This window comes from Uranotaenia lowii, chromosome 3 (assembly GCF_029784155.1).
Source record: "Uranotaenia lowii strain MFRU-FL chromosome 3, ASM2978415v1, whole genome shotgun sequence".
In the NCBI taxonomy this organism is placed as follows: domain Eukaryota; kingdom Metazoa; phylum Arthropoda; class Insecta; order Diptera; family Culicidae; genus Uranotaenia; species Uranotaenia lowii.
Window position 1 is genome coordinate 283,324,551 of NC_073693.1, and position 18,459 is coordinate 283,343,009.

The 18,459-nt window shown below is 36.1% G+C and overlaps 1 protein-coding gene across 2 annotated transcripts in view; it reads right to left on the reverse strand.

Moving 5' to 3' along the window:
- Window positions 1–3,658, reverse strand: part of LOC129751542 (protein tramtrack, beta isoform-like) — a 69,148-nt gene extending 65,490 nt beyond the window's left edge. Inside the window, exon 1 of one of the 2 annotated variants that reach the window (XM_055747098.1) lies at window positions 2,444–3,658. The gene's annotated coding sequence lies outside the window, so the exon portion shown is untranslated. The remainder of the gene's footprint in view (window positions 1–2,443) is intronic. The other variant, XM_055747096.1, reaches the window with a different exon arrangement.
- Between the last annotated feature and the right edge of the window lie 14,801 nt (window positions 3,659–18,459).

Here is an 18,459-nt window from a genome sequence, read left to right on the forward strand (position 1 = left end):
ACTTTGGATAGTTTTTTCAATCTTTCCAATCCTAGAGAGCAGCAAAACCAGGGTCTGGTGCTGTTGTGTGTTTGGCTTCAACAGAAAACCAAAACCAAACGAAACCAAAAAAAAAGTAGAGGAAAGAAAAAAAAACATACTGTTTCGAGTACCTAGCTACTCTCAATGAACTATTTCAACTACACTAGAGACCCACCCCTGAGGGGTAAGGGGGTTTCTCGATCGGTACTGGGTGGAGGTCGGTTGGGAGTTTTCGATTTTGCTTCACGTTGCGGTTTTTTCGAGTCATTAAACTCTTTGATTGAAGTTTTGGGTTGATTGGTTCCGGACCGAGGAGAAATGTTCCTACGTATGGGGATGGAGCTAGCAGCAATACACAATTGGTTTTCTATGATTTAGAACTCGATCGATCGTGGTAAGACGGATCTCGCTAGTTTGGTGATTAGGATCGATTTCCGGAAAGTTTTGGTTCCTTCAATCTTCAAATGGAAAAAAGTGACTGACCCTCGTTAAAAGGATGATAATTTTTTTTAATAAAATGTTTCCCTCTTCAGAGATATAGTCGATCAACTCATTAAATACTAAAGGTGAAAAGTATCTTTTATAGACAAATAAGTGACTAATAAAGTCCCTAGCATATGGTTAAAAGGAAGCTTCCTCAAAGGAAACTTGAAAAATCACAAATACCGAGACAAATTCAAACTTTTTTCCTATTGAGTATACTCTTAAGATAATGAAACTCATTTGATAATCTTTTTTAGGAAAATCTATGTTGTTTCCATAGATTTGGAGATTCCAACAAAATGTTTAGTCAAACAATCACAAACATTACACTAAAAAACAACTTTCGTAGAAATTTGCAAAATCTTATGGCTGTTAAAAAAATCAAAGACCTTTTACCTTTTAGGAGTGTTATAAGCCGTAGACTATCAGCTCCAAAACTGTATGATTTTGTTATTCAAATTAAGGAGTGTATTCGAAAAAAATACTACACTTTGCAGGCCTGAACTCATCCCAACAAAGAAGTTGCCCAGCGGTGATATAAACAAACTACGGCGGTCAAATCGTGCGCAAAACATTTGGACAGCTAGCAGGGAAATATTTTGAAAAATATCGTAAGGTAAACAAGGAAAAAAATAGAGAAAATTTTATGTCTAGTTGTGTTTTATAACGATTTACACGATGAATGGCTAAATATACAAAAAAAACTGCATTCAAATGCGATCGTTTTCCCTTCGTAGCACTTCAATAGGTCCCAGAAAATTAAAACTCTGGATCTAGAATTGAGCCATTACGCGAAAACTGTGATGAAGTGATAAAAAGTAAAATGTGTTGTTTTTGTGCCTAAGGAGAACAATTCGCTTAACTTGTCATGAATTCGAGCAAATATAAAACTTTGTGTATTTTCGAAGGGCCAGCCTCAAAAAATAGAACACATAATCAAAAATAGCCTTAATTTGAAAAAAAAGTGGTTCATCCTATACATCATAGTTGACAGAACGTCCCAAAAATTTGCACAAGTAAACAATAAATTACTAGGCAGCTTACACTCCTTACAATGAGCAATTGCTATACTTATTCAATAAAAATCATCCATAAAGAGTATTGCAAAATGATTTCTTAAAGAATACAACTTATATAGAAACAGCACAGAAACAACATGAAAGTTGAGGTGAGTGACAAAAAATAAACAAATAGAATTTTCTACATTAGAAAAGGCACAAGAATGTCCTAAATTATCTTTAAGAAGACTCAAAAGTAAATAAAAAATTACATGAAATCGTCAAAAGTAGAATGAACAAAAATGACAAAGGACGAATAAAATAACACAAAAAAGAAATATGACTGTTTAAACCCGAATTAACAATTAAAAACAATACCAAAAATTAAGGTTGGAAAATTCTCAAAGACTCCTTTGAATCCGTCAGGAAAGTTTAAAATTTTTTTTAAATGTTCAATACGGAAACAGTAGAAGAAATAGAGACGATTTTGCTGGTACTTGTGTACTTATACTATACCTACCAATATAAGATTCGAATAATAACAATTGCAAGGATTTCCATAATTTGAATCAATCCCAAAAAAACTAATATTCAAATTACAACGCACTTCCGTTGCTCATTTTCAGGAGGAACATCCATTTTTGTTGTCTGAAGTTGCATTTTTCTCTGCAACCACGAACGGCAACAAAACTTCTTCCTCAATCTAGCAAGCTATGTAAATTGAAAACATATGCAAATCCTTCCTTGCGGTTTGCTGCCATCATCATCATCATCATCATCATCGGTAAAAATGTGTGATGGAAAACGCTAACGAATCTACTACTCTCCTGCGCAGAACGACGACGACAACGTCGACTACGCCGAACGCCTCCTTCCTTTCCTAGCTCACTCACTAGTATCGTTATTTATTTTAATGAAAGCAAAAATCGTGTGCCACGTACCTCTATTTTACATTTTGCTGCTGCTGTTGCCTCTCCATTCCAGCCACAAGTTTGTTGAGGGATTCAAATTCAACCAGATTTTTTTTTTCAGGCGAGCCGAGCTCCACTCGCGGTAGAAGTGTTCTGCTAACTCACCACGAGTCGCGCAGGAGGTTTCTTCCTTTTTGGCCTCCTCCTGTGTGCTATCGTGTCGTTTGGTGTCGCCTACTTGGGGATTTGGCCCGTTTGCCACTGTTATTTGTTGTTGTTGTTATAAGCAGCTCGCAATTCAGCTGTATGCGTGGGCACTAGTACTGGTAGTAGTCGTTCACACTTAACTTGGACTTAGTATATTTTTCACCGCACAGTCCGCGCACAACTAAATACGACGGGGCGCTAGGGTAGAAGGAAAATAACACTCTCACTCACAGAGGACACACTGATTTTCGCCCCCTGGTTTTGTTGTTGTTACTGCTGTTGGTTTATAACAATACTTTTAACGGCAATGTGTTTCTTCACGGCAATTGCTCTAGCACAGCAGCGTCTGGGTATAAGTGCTGTGGTTGTACATTCCTTTGCAGGCTGACTGGCTAACTTCCTCAGACGGCGTTTGGCGATAAAAACATTTCCCTGGCCCCTTCCGCAACGACTTTTGCTCTCGACAACACCAGTACTTGAGCAGTGTGTGGACTTGCAATTAGTAGGCCTTTCTTGCCCCTTTTTGCCTGAAGCGACAAATTAGCACTTTACACTTGGTCGATTTTGATATGCTAACTTTGACGGTAAAATTAGGCACTTTACTCTTGGTTGGTTTGTCAAAACTTTTGCTATGAATCACTGCTTGCTTTTACGACGATTCTCACTCACTCAAATCCTTGGCTTAACTGTTGTTTGCGATTATTGAGATCACCGAAAAAAAAAATTAACCGATATGCTAATCTTCTCTTTTCTCCAATCTGGCACAGAACGGCAAAAGAGATTCTCTACAACGCGAACAATAAAATCACGCTCAGTCTCCAAAGGATCTGTCCGCACTCGACACAAAACTTCCCGTTTTATTACTCTTTTTATCACCAGGAAAAAAAACCGATAACAAAATCGTGGGTTCACTTTTTTCTTGTGCAATCAAAGCAGTCAAGTAAATGCAATAAAAGTCCTTTTTCAGGAAACCGGAACAACGAAGACCGGGAACTAATGCGGAAAACGTTGTTACTCAAACCGCGGCACAAACCCAACTAAAACCTTGCTTTGGGTTTAACTTTTTGACTTCCCTTGCACCGTTCACGCGAGCAAACAACCCCCTAAACTAAAACGGGGATTCGGCCGATTCGACACTCAACTCAACAAGTCAAACGAGGCAATACATACAAAAAAGATCGTAGCGTTGCGTTGCGCAGCGCATTGAGCGAGCCTCGGCTCGCGCGGCAAGCGAACAGGACACAAACACACAGCTCCAGCTGGGCCCAATCAGGAATCGCGTTTACAGGATTCGCCTCTCGTATACACACGCATTCCCCATAGCGTAGCGTAGCCTTTTTCCACAATGAGATAACTTTACGGACGGTTCAAAAAGAAGGAGAGAGTGAGAGAGCTTCGGAACGGAACTCATCGTCGGTCGTGTCGTGTGTAATACACAAACCGTTTGAAATTCATTCATTTCTAATCGTGTGAGATACACACACACATTTGCAAGGCGCTTCGTGTTCATTGATTAGGATTCCTTTCGGTTCGCTTGCTCGGATTCGGTCGGGTTGCTTTGCTTTTGTGTTGGAATTTGAATGGGATATCTTCAATGAATTCTCCAACGGTAACTCAGCGCTGTTCTCTCGCGTAATGGAATGAATCTCCAGCAAACCAACTACACAATACACACGTGGACGTGGAACGGAAACTTTTGTAGACTTTGTTCGTTCTGTTCGACACGAACGTATCGCTATTCGAGAAATTTTCTGAGAGAATTTTCTCTCTCAACATTTTATTCAATCAAAGGCATTTTAAGGAGAAGGAGAGTCGAATTTTCATTCAACTCGGATAGCTTTAATTGTATACACGAGAATACGTTGCCTGCCCGTTTTTCTGACGCAAAGGAATTGAATTCAATCTAGTTATACGATCATATAGCTAAGTTATTCCTAAAGTTAATTGATGCGGTTGGATGTGGGTGTGTTGTTGGTGTGCGTGTGGGTGTATGTGCGTGGGTGTACATATAGGGGTTCTACGTACATGACGACACACGATACGATTGTTCATCTCTTCCACAAAATAACAGGGTGTGGGCCGAAGGTTTTGGTGCGGCATTAAAAAAGCTCTGGAGCGATGAAATCAAGAAAATTAATTCTATGATCCTCTAATAGTTTATGGAAAAAAGTTTTATTATAAAACCAAATTTGGCATCTATTTCCATGTAAGCATCTATCTAATTTTTCTTTAAAATATTGCTTAGCAGTTGATTGAAAAAAATAGAGGTTTAACAACTTTTGGATCTGTTGCGGTGAATTTCAGTATTAATCCTACGTTAGCTTAGAGATGAAATTTTATACTTTGCTTTCTCAGCTTTCACTTAAACTGACTACGCTAAAGTATAAAAATAATGTCAAGGATTATTTACGACCATAATCGGGATAAGAATCAAAATTACGATCAGGATCAGCATCAGGGTTGGAATCAGGATTAGGATGAAAAGTTGGATAAGGATCGTGTAAGGATCAGATTCAGAATTAGGATTTGAATCACAATCAGGATTATGACCAATATCAAATTCGAGGTCGGGATCAGATTTTGAATTAGGATCAGGATGGGAATGTGGACCAAGGCGAGGCTAAGAATTAGCCCTCTACTGCATGAACTATGAATCTGTTGCGAAAAAAAAAATCGATGGAAATGTAACTTTATTGACCTCTTACTGAGAGATTTATACCAAAAATCGAAAATGTTTTTACAATAGTTCAATTTTTTTACATAATGCATGAAACGAGATTACATGGGATGTTTTAGTAGGTGACCTCTGAGTTTGACAGGCAAGTATTTTTGACCCTAAAGCCCCAAAGCGAAAAAAATTACTGTTGCGGAGCTCGTCTAGCTCCAAGACTACTGAAGCTGTGAATCCATCTCCTTATTGTTTCGTTATGCACGGCTTTAGTTAGTACGTCACGGAGGATCCTGTCAAGAGTGGTCAAGAGTGGTTGAGTACGAGGAATGTCTATGAGTATTTATTTAAGACCCGTTCCTTCTTTTAATGGGAAAATGAGGGGAGTGTTAGCGAGAGTCAAAACCGCCGGGGCGAACTATATTTGACAGTAACTTCTTTATTATGAACAAACTTCAAATCTAAACGGTGGAAAAGGAAATTAGAGAAAATTCTTTCTACAAACCTATGCGACTACTCACATTCAGTCAACCGGCCTATACTTTGGCTGACCTCCTCACTAACCTAAGCACAACTCTGTGCTACTGGAATGCCTATGGGAAAATATAGGTTAAGTGCGATGCCGCTTTCAAATGAAAAATACAACTTTACCGAAACTGTTCGGTCGGATCCACAAAGGAATCTATACTGGCCCGACTCTGCAAGCCTATTTTTCCCTATAATTTTAAGTTTAGTGTTACAATACATATTTAATCACAAGTAATAAATCAATCTGAACTTACGGTTCGTACAAATATTGCAGACCGGTGGATTGAGTACCTTCCGGCTGTATCTACGCACCTCGATGCGAGCTCTCTATCAGCGGCCACTAAACCTTCACTTTTCAATCTGCCTATCTATCACCTTCAAACTTTCTTTTTAAATTTTCACTCTATTAATAAATTTTCCTCTTCCGAACTATCAACCACGCGCTTTTTTTCTTCCTACTAAAATTATCTCTTCTTTTACATCTTTCTCCTCTTGGTTTTTTCCCGCTCATCGAGAACTGTCACACACTGGGGTGTCGTCAGCTCCCGGTCTAATTGCCCTTGTGGCAACAGGGAGGAATGGGCTCCCTTACAATTTTTCACATAACCCAAGAACTAATCAAGCAAATAGAACAAATTTGACATGGGATAGTATTAGGGTAAAAGAAATATTTCAATAAATATTTGGCACCCTTCTTTTTTCCAGTAGAGTGATAGGAAGAGCGAAGGACCCCACCTTGCATAACTGGCCATTTTTTTGCATAACTGAAAAACTAATCGTGCAAAACGAATCAAATTTAACATATGAGGGTATTTGGGTATGAAAAAAGTTTTTATGATTATTTGAGACCCTCCCTTCTTCCAATGGAGAAATGAGAACGGAAGGGGAGTCTTCCACAAAATTTTGCGTATAACTGAAGAACAAATCGAGCATATGGAAACAAATTTGGCATCGAAGGGCATGAGAGCATAGCATAGCATTGGGTCAATTTGGTATCTGAGAGCATAAGAGCACCTGTATCCGTGGTCCAAACAGCCGGTTGAGACCCGAATTCCGACCCGAGCAACCGCACAGGTGATCCATTATACTTATATTTTTTTAGAGCTGGTATAAAGATTGATCCAAAACTGATGAGATTAGGATCCAATTTGACGCAGTTCTAAACCGTTTGACAGATAATGAAACACGAGTGCAGTTGCCAGTTTTTTCATTGGATCGGATCTAATTTCTTTGGTTCAATTCTTGTATAAATTAGACCCAAGAATAGATCACGAATACAGATGCTCTAAGACACGATAAATGTTTCTATGAATTATTGTTACCAATCCCTCCTTTCAGTGAGGAGATAAGAATAAGAACTTTTTTAACTTATTCTCAAACATATCAAGTAAACAGAAACAAATTTGGCAAGGAAGGGCATTTTGATCCGAGCAATTTTTCTATAATTATTTGAAACCCCGCCCTTCTTCCATTGGGAAAAAAGGAAGTGAGAAGTAGAGCTCCCATTCAATTTTGTATTGCAACACTCGAGAACTATTTCAGTAAATGGAACAAAATTTTGGCGTGGAAGGTTTTTAAGTACTAAAAAATGTATATCGATATTTGGTACCACTCTATTTTCCTGTAGAGATAAAGCAAAATGGAGGGGGCTCTCTTATATTTTTTCCATCTTTTGAGAGCTTATCGAGTAAATAGAACCAAATTAGGCATATGGTACAAAACTGATTAATTACTGCCGGCTATAAGTTTGGGATCACCCCCTCAAAATCATGCGAATTTTATTCGGCCATATCTCAACCATCATATGACATATTTCATATTTTTTAATCTCATGCGAAAGATCGTGAGCTAAACCTTCCTCGGATGCATTTGGTAATATGCATATGTTCACTTTATATGATTTTAACTTAGGGGGGGGTGATCCCAAACTTATAACCAACAGTGTATGATTATTTGAGACTCCTCCAGCCTTCGGTTGGGAATATAGGAAGAGACAATTGTCTCCAACAATTTGGTAAATATATCAAGATATATACGTACATCTATGTCGACAACAATCATCGTATATGACGTAAGAAAAAAGCATATACATATCTGACAAAAGTGGGGGCAATATACGAGCATATTTTCGGTATTTTCTGATTTTCGATTTCGGAAATATCATATAAAATCGCATTACGATGTTTAATTTACTTTGCTACCTTACGCTGCATTGGTGGTATGTTGTACGTAACATTGAACGAGTCGATTTCTACACATGTACAACCCTGGGATGTTTGACAGTCATAATCCACCTTGCGATGTGTGCATTGCTCTTGAATGACTTGAAACAATTCGACGATCGGTTGGCGTTTAAAGCTTTAAAGTCATCCTTTATGCGAGATGTGTAGCAGTCTTATACGATGTTTAGAGATATTAGCATCGATTGGCAACTTAAGTCACACTCTATAGGATTCCGGATATTATGAAAGAATTTCATATAACTGAAGGAAAATAATATTCTACGATATGACTGTTAAAGTTTTGACATATGCTAAACGGACTAAACAGATTAAAATAAAATATCCCATTATAAAATCTTCTATTCATATTTATGATGACACCAAGAGAACGTCTTATTTTTGACCAATATAGGAGACCATAAATTGATTTAATTGTTTTTTTTAACGTTAAGAATTTATTGAGTTAGTCTGATAACAGAATAATATAAACTTTGGGAATCCATGAAAATTTCATCAATGTAGAAAACAATTGGAAATTTAGGATACGTTAGATAATCTTCACTTTTTGCTTTCATGCTCAGATGCTTGGAAAGTAAACGAAATTTAAGATTTAAATAAGGTTAAATTTGTAGAACTCAAACTCACAATTTGATCCAACACTATAAGTATCAGAGGTCAGAAACAGATATTTGATTCAATAACATCTTCGAACACAAGAAGCTTGGAAAATACCTATTTATTAAAGTCGTAAATTATGATCTAAGATTAAAAACAGAGAGAATGAAAAATGATTAAGATGTGCGAAGAAATGTTTTGAATTTCATTTCTGATTTTGAATTCAAGATCATAATGTAAAAAATAGATTCCATAACCCTTTGATTTAAATTTGTTGTGAGTGAAAATTCGATGAATATTTTTAATGTTCTTATTTTTTTTGTTCAGTGCTTAAACATTCGTTTCTTGATAAATATGATAAAGAGAAAATTGCAATAAAAAAGATGATCATAAAAATCAGAGTAGATTATCTAATGCAGAGTACATATCAAATGAGACCCTCAGAGCCAAAGGGGTATAAGTGACAAAATGGTCGATTTTGCGTTAATGATGCCAAACGATTCTTCATTTTTCAAACTATGTTTGGTCATTTTTTCAGATTTTAGAACTTTATTTACATACTTTTACGTTCCAAAGCAAAATAAAAATATTCGAAAATATATGGAAAATTGCCAAACACAACAACCTAAAAGCCTGTTTTGAATTTCTGTCCACTTAATATAATATGACAGAAATTCAAAAAACTGTCCCGATTCGCCTCGATCCGCCCCATTTACGGTACCAATAATCCAGTTTAATGAACATAGATTATTATTTACCTACTTTCTGCTTATATATGTACATAAGACTGCAAGCTTTGTAATTTTTACACCTGCCATAACTTTTTTGGTTGATTTTACTGCCAGAAATAGTAATATTTTTTTTTTTAGCGTTCCATTCAGTATTGAATTAGCGCAACGAGTTTTAATTTTGTATGGAAATTTGTGTGGGAAAACAAAATTTTTCATTCTAAAATCCCCAGAGATGTACTGAAAGTTCCAAAAAATTCAACTTTGGATGAAATCTATTTCTGCAGTACAATTCATGTGAACAAAGCACAAACCTAACTTGTACCCCAGAAAAGTTATTCGATGTTGTAGTTGTCCATAATATTTTTTATTTCAAAATTATTTTTTTTAATTTTTGCGTTTTTGTCTGCTTATCCGAAAGCTGTGTAGCCGTAGAATGATAAAAAAAATCTCAATATAACCTTTGCCAAAAAATTCATGCAATTATTAACAGATCTAGCAAGCAAAGTCTGCCATTCTTAAATATTTTTAAATGGATTCAGATTTTTTTTTAATGGTTATAACTTTTTTCAAGAAATTCTTAGCTGCCTGTCATGCTAGCAAAAAATAAAGCTTAAGAATAGTATACACCAAAAATAAAAGATCGACTCCATTTCAAGCTTATTTGAATTATCTGGATGATTTAATGTACAAAAAGTTCTTCTTTCATACAAATTTCCATACAAAATTGAAACTCAGGAATCAATCATATCATCTCAAATTTTACACTGATGCTTGGTGACCCAAAAGGCATCGAAAACACATATGAGAGCAAAACGTCATTTTTTGCAGCGGTCTAATATACATGTACATTTATTTTGCGAAATTCAAAGGTTTAACAAAAAAAAAACCACCCTGCACCCAAGTAAGAGATGTACTAGCTGCGATAGACATTGATTACATGTTCGAAATATACCTCTTCCTAAAAGCTATTGATCTTCATCTATAATTCTTTTTATTTTCATATTTACCCATCTATTTCCTATTCTCTTCAAAAAATTACCTTCAAAAAGTGATCTAGACCTAAGTAAACAATTGTAAACTTACAAAACGAGTTTAGCTCCTTAAAGCCTCAAGGTATGAGCCGTTTCAAATAAAGAAATTAAAAAAAGGCTCAACAAAGTTTGCAGGGTCAGCTAGTTGTCCATAATATTTTTTACATATGGTTCCAAAACGTGATTGCGAAAGTAACGATACTGTAATTGTAATATACCTAATTTCCTCTGATAGATATTAAACCTTTCCAGGTGGGGAGCCTAAAGTCATGTAATTTCGATTGCCTGTTATGAAATGCACCTATCACAAGGCAACTAGAAATGATAGGAAGCCACCCAATCTGTATATAGGTAGGTACCAATATAAAAATGAACGAACAGATAGCGAGGATCACACACCATTGCATCACTTTGGATCTGACGAACAGGTTCTCCCTCGGGATTCACTTCGTAGAATAGAAATCCCTATACCCGGTCCCAGTCCGATTGGGGCGATCGACACGCCACCAAAAACGTGGGGGTACACCTAGATACCTCCTATAAGCGCACTAGGAATATAAAACTGGGAAACCACACTAACAGCAGCACCAGCAATAACAATCCGAAAAGGGGGAATAAATTAGCATCGCAATCGCATGGCTGGGAGATTCAGACACTGACTGCCTGCAACAATAACTGGAAGGAGAAGTCGAGTTAGGGGGGTTCCATGGAAAAAGGTCCGCTCCAGATCAAGTGCGCGCGATCGTCAAGTGACTGTGTGAAGGCATCGTCAAGCCCTATGCAGAAGTATGTGTGAGTTGGTGGTGATTTTGAAAAAAAGGTTTTCTCACGCGATACCCCACGGATAACATGCCTTTTGTTAGTATCGATTGTTGTTATTGTTGTTTTAGCGCTTTTCATATAGCTGACGTCCGTAGTCGTCGTACTGGGCCTTTAGTTAAAGTTGAAGGAAAAATGGATTCGTTGGACTTTTGCCTCCCTGCGTGCTTGCCTTGTGTGTACGAACGAGGAGAGTATTATGGATGTACAGTTTTTCACATGCGGCTCGGCAGGGGAAAAACAATCCGTGCTGGAGCATTTTTTGATGATGAGGCCAAAGGGGATGTTTGTAGTGCGATGTCAAAATGTATATGATGGGAGGAAAAATGCACCACGATCGTGGAAGAGAATTGTTTCCGGGAAAGTCATCAACATCAACTGTCGTAAGAAGCTTGTGAATCTTTTGCTACCCTTCAGGAATGAGTTTGTCTAATGTTTTTCAACTTCAATATTTTACCATAGGATCAGCCAAAATCAACCTATACACCAGGATGATTTTTAATATTTTTTCTTTAATTGTATTACGTGCTAGCACGTTATTTTCCTTCACTATGAGACGAAAAATTACACTAAAACCTCTAACATTAGATGGGGAAGTGTTAAACCTCGAATCACAAGAGAAACATTTAGGCATACTACTAGACTCAAAACTATCATGAAACTCACAGATAGAGCATGTAATCGCTAAGGCTATAACAGCTCTATGGGTCTGCCTCAAAGGAGTAGGGAAAAAATGGGGACTACTGCCGAAAATTATCTACTGGATATTTACAGCTATTATAAGACTCAAAATCTCTTATGCCTCCTTAGTATGGTGGACCAAAACTATGCAAATTACAGCCCAGAAAAAACTAGCGAAGCTCTAAAGACTAGCAACGCTAGCTATAACTGACGCAAAGCGAAGCACACCGAATGAGGCTCTAAATGCACTACTAAATATTCTGCCTCTAAATCAATTCATTGAGTTAGAGGCGGAACGTAGTGCCTTGAGACTCTCCAAACACAAAACTCTCTATGAAGGAGATCTTACAGGGCACCTCAAAATCCTAAAGAAATTTAAATTAAACTCACTTATTGTGAAAAATGAAGACTGGATGGAGCTCATTTTTAACCTAAACATACCATACAATGTAACTATAAATGATTGGGACGTGTGGGAGTCAGGTGGACCAGCGGTTCCTCCCAGATCGATCAAATGGATAACAGAACTGGGGCAGAGGTTTTTGGACCTGGACTCAGGGTAATTTTTGTATGAGGCCAACTAAACAAAATCATGTTTAGAGATTCCGCAAAAGCGATCTTTGAAAAAAGTCTAAAACTACTCAGAATATTTATATATTTTATATGTTATAAACTTTGTTTGGATTAAATACTACAAGTAAAAAATAAAAAATTAACCAAATTTGCATCAAAATTTGAAATCAGCGTAATTTTTTTTATAAATCAATGCCATTGAAAGATGCGAATTTTTGCGCACTTAAACTTTACTGAACAAAGTATGTTGTCTGTTGTAGTGAATATAGGTGATGAATTATGGTATATAAAACAAATATAAAATATGTGATGATTTGTATCAGTTAAACAGATGAAAAAATTATGAGAATCCAACTCCAAACTACGAGAGAGAAGAGAAATATGGTTGCCAGCTTGGACAGTAAGAATGAAGGAAAAAAAGAGAGAGAGAGAGAATGAGAGTGAGAACATGCTGAAATGCCACAGGTACAAACTAGAAAAATTTGGTTAGAGAGATCAGAAGAACGGAAGTTGACGGATTGTCGTCCGTAATGTTCCCAGTTAGAAGGAGAGATTCCGGACATTGCGATGATACAAAAGGGTCGGTTACGACATCTGTATCATTGTGTAAAGAGATATTTACGGTTCAACCCTTATTAAAAATCATAATTGAGGATATTTTATTTTTAATCTATCAAATTCGTCTCAATAAATACCTTTTTGAAAATCACACTACTTACAAAGAAAAGACTTAGATGTTTTAAGGGAGTTATATGAAGGCCATAGTCAAAATTTGAGCTGAATCTGATGAATCTCAAGAATTAAAGGGTTTCTGAGACATTGTGTTCTAAAGAAGCATAAAAAACTGGTTTTTCATCGAATACTTTTATTACCAATCAATTGCTCATTTATGTTGATTTTATAAAAATTTCAACCAAGACTAACATTTCATCTGACGACTGAAACTCGATTAGACTTAAAACAAAAAAGTTATGGCGGTTCAAAATATGTGTTTTGGTCGCAAATTTTCATATGAAACGCAATGAGTAAAATGTACTGTACAATAAGCATCTCAAAAGGATAAACATAATTCAAAACGATGACTGTCAGTTCTGCGGGTTCGAAAAAGAAACTGCAGAGCATCTTCTATGCAACTGCTGCGTCCTCCTAAATAGTAGAGAGCGTGTAGGTACTTGGGGCAAAGTTAATAAGCGCACAAGACATATGGTTGCATATCATCCCTAAGACATTCAGTGTTAAGTTGAATTTAGGTGAAAAGAATTGCAAATTAATAAAAAAAAAAGTTCAAAAATAGCGAAAAAACTCTGTATTCCGCTTTTTTGGAAATCTAAAGATGCGAAAATGTGCCAAATTGCATACATTTTTTAATCCTCCAATCGATTTTTTTTCCACTGTGACTGAAAGAATTTTGACGGTCCATTGATTGAAAAGTACAGGTTTTACACAACTTTTTACATTTTTTGATTTCGTGATCTTAAAAAACTTCAGCATTCTTGGACATAAAGTGAAATTTTTGTTAAACATTTGGTTGCTGGTCTATAGTTTTTTTTTTTGGAGCATGGTTTTTTTTTAGGATTTCTCTCTTTGACTTTAAATAACGTTAAGATGAATATTTGAATTACTTAACGAGGTTTCCAAAACTATAAATTTTGTACAAATCGGTAGAAAAACAAGAAGGATAGCGATTTTAAGCTAGGAGTATCTAATTGACACTCAAGGTCTGATTAGGGAGGTTTTTTTTTCTGTCAAGGCTTTAAAGGTGTGCTCATAAAAACAATTATCATGCAAAATTAAAGATTTCGTGAATTAATTGAGGATCCCCGAGGTTGTTTTTTTTTTATTTGGATACCCCTAAATAAAAATACAAACCGTCAAACTTAAGACCATCTTTAGAAAGACGCTAATTTAACCATAGAAAACAGCTATAATTCGTGAGTTACTTCAAAAAAAGTCTATTTCCTAAAGGGCTCATAAACTTGAAAAAGTAGATAAAACTGTAGGGGCATAGTGAGAACCCCCCCCCTGGGGCAGTGCATTTTATGCCGTCAAGCCGCGCATTGATTTTGTCAAGGCAACTGAATTATAGATCTACAGCTTGACAAATTTTATCTGACGATTTAGTTTATTGGTTAGGTGTCGAAGAGATAATCAGAAAACTCGAGTGCGATACCTGGTCGAGGTGATTTTTTTCCATTTTTACCATACATGATCGATGCATTTTGCAAAAAAACAGTAAGTCGCAGATCCATCAAACAAAGCAATAAAAAAATAATGTATGTCTGTTTGCAGAATACAAACAATTCACACACTCATACGTTATGTTTTTGGTGCTTTGTTTGATGCTATTAGCCGTATAATGCTACAATCAAAATAATCGATCATGAATGGTAAATGAAAAAAAAAATCGTTCGAGCAGGAATCGAACTCGAGTGCTCTGATTACCTCTCCGACACCTTACCAATAGGTTAAATCGTCAAATGTAATGACTAGTTTACAGCTGTAGCTCTATAATTCAGTTGGCTTCATCGAATTGAATTTGCTGTAAGATTCTGCGGCAGAAAACGCTCATCGTGCCCCGATCAATGGTGCTCTGTTCGCCCCGAGTCAACAAGTTGAAGCGAAAACGCGTTTTAAAATTGATTATAGTGAAAAATCCAAAATTAAATGATGGTGAAATTTGAGAAACAATGTGTACATCATGTTGCAGTGGATATCTTATAGATTAAGATGATTTTGAGATCATAAGAGCTTATTCTCCGGTGCTCAAAAATTATAGTATTTTCGTCGCAGAACCTAGTTGATTTTTGTTTTTAATATTTCTGTTTAGATGATGAGGAGATTTGCTGAAAAATTAATACAATAGGAACTGGAAAACTGTTCCTCATGACAATTTATTTTAGAAAATTCGTACTTTCGTGGAGAAGAGGAGTGCTTACTATGCCCCGGGTGCTCGTCATGCCCTTATCTCCCCTATTTTAATTGTTGACACTTCGATAGCACACGCCATTGCATTGGTGTTCAAATCAAGAGGAGCATTTGGTTTGCTCTAGCAAATTCAATTGAAACAATTAAAAACACTTCCGAAAACGGAAAGAAAAATTCTTGGTGTTTTTCGAGTCAAAACTCTAACCTATGCCATCACATGTAAAACATTTAATGAAACTAAACGAAAATTATATGAAAAAAACTCTGTAGAACAGTTTTTGAGCTACGCTCAAAATATGAAATTTCTTAAAAAGAAAAAAAAGAAGTTAAAAATTTATCCAAATTATTATTATTATTACATCATTACATTGCATTTATGTCTATTTTTATCCAAATATATTGGACTACATAACAACAGTTTAATTTTTTTTTAATTTTCAAGGTAAATTTTTTTTTTCTATCGATCATCTGAACTTCACTTTTGCGTAGGATTGACAGTATTGTTTTTTTTTGTAAATTCTATATTTGAAACGGCTCATACCTTAAGGTTTTAACGAGCCAAACACGTTTTATTTGCTTACTACTAGGTAGTTCACTTTTTTTAATTATTTCAAGAGAAAATAATATAAAAAGGGGAATATGAAAATAAAAAGAATTATAGACTAAGATCAATAGCTTTAAGGAAAAGGTAGGTATATTTCGATCCTTGGCCACCAAATAGCTTCCAGCAATATCAAACAGATAGAATATTGCGTCTAAGGAATATTGATTGGACACGAGACGAGAAAATATACGAAGAAAATCCCAACTCAGGTTCCATCTATTAAACCATGTTTTAAAACTAACCTTTGGGACAATCGAGTGGAGCCACCGACCCAACTCATCCTCGTCCCATTTACGCTGCCAGTTGACAAGAGAGTTTCTTCGAACTAAGAAGTAAAATTCGTTTAAGGCGATTTCCCGCTGATACGTGTCGCCTTCCATCGCTCCCACCTCTGCCAGAGAGTCTGCCTTCTCATTACCCTCTATCGAGCAAAGCGAGGTAAAGTGACGTTTTGATAAAGCACTTAAACTATCCCGTATCTTCTCGAAGATGTTTGGCGAGTGTAAACAGTATTGCTGATATTTGTCAATTTGTGATCGAGAAAGCAATAAAAAAGCATTTTTTTAGGAAAAAATTAATTTAATCGACCGATGGAGACTAGTTTTTAGAATTTTAAATTCTACTAGCTGACCCGGTAAACTTCGTTTTACCTTCTTATGTAATCGTTAAAAATGTTTGATTTCATCTACACGTCCTTAACATCAACGTGCTCGCGAATCGATTCTTATGGAAATCGTAACAAATAAAGTTGAATTTGTATTGGGACCACCTTCCATAAAAGTGAGATTTTTGAAACTATTATACAAACAATCTCTGACCCAAAAAACCCTCGGATACCAAATTTCACTTCATTCCGACCGACCATTCATACGTGATGTTGTTACAAAGAAAACGCCTCCATTTTTATATATAAGAAGATGTGAAGAGATAATTTTGTATGGGGACCCCCTTTCATAAAAAGTGAGATTCTTGAAACTATTATACAAACCATCTCTGACCCCAAAAAACCCTCGAATACCGAATTTCACTTCATTCCGACCGACCATTCATACGTGATGTTGTTACAAAGAAAACGCCTCCATTTTTATATATAAGAAGAGATGTGAAGAGATAATTTTGTATGGGGACCCCCCTTTCATAAAAAGTGAGATTTTTGAAACTATTATACAAACCATCTCTGACCCAAAAAACCCTCGGATACCAAATTTAACTTCATTCCGACCGACCATTCATACGTGATGTTGTTACAAAGAAAACGCCTCCATTTTTATATATAAGATGAAGAGATAATTTTGTATGGAAACCCCCTTTCATAAAAAGTGAGATTCTTGAAACTATTATACAAACCATCTCTGACCCAAAAAACCCTCGGATACCAAATTTCACTTCATTCCGACCGACCATTCATACGTGATGTTGTAACAAAGAAAACGCCTCCATTTTTATATATAAGAAGATGAAGAGATAATTTTGTATGGGGACCCCCGTTTCATAAAAAGTGAGATTCTTGAAACTATTATACAAACCATCTCCGACCCAAAAAACCCTCGGATACCAAATGTCACTTCATTCCGACCGACCATTCATACGTGATGTTGTTACAAAGAAAACGCCTCTATTTTTATATATAAGAAGAGATGTGAAGAGATAATTTTGTATGGGGACCCCCCTTTGATGAAAGGTGAGATTCTTGAAACTATTATACAAACCATCTCTGACCCAAAAAACCCTCGGATACCAAATTTCACTTCATTCCGACCGACCATTCATACGTGATGTTGTTACAAAGAAAACGCCTCCATTTTTATATATAAGAAGATGAAGAGATAATTTTGTATGGGGACCCCCCTTTCATAAAAAGTGAGATTCTTGAAACTATTATACAAACCATCTCTGACCCAAAAAACCCTCGGATACCAAATTTCACTTCATTCCGACCGACCATTCATACGTGATGTTGTTACAAAGAAAACGCCTCTATTTTTATATATAAGATTGAGGTTCCTTAGAGAGGTCATTTATCGAAATCGTTTGAAACTTGTAGAAGTTATGATTTTTAACTGTAACAATAATGCTTGCTTCAATGGAGGCATTTTGTGATATTTCGCTCGAGAGAAGGAAAAAATATTCGGTATCGATTTATAAAAAGGGCCTACTCGCCAATTGTAACGGGCCGAAATCCAATTTATCGATTTTTCACGAAACAATAAAGGAAAAACTTGTATTTACCTATCGTGGAATGAAATTATGCTTATTTTTAAGGAGTTTAGGTACTCAGTCAGGAATATGATTAGATACAGCGAAATAGGCAATTGATTATATTTTCTAGAACTTCGAATGCATTTTTCTCAAAACAGAGGTCTTGGAGTATTGGCCCTTTTCAAAAATCCATACCGTATTGGATTTTCATTCATAACTTTCTTCTATACTGCTCGATTTTCA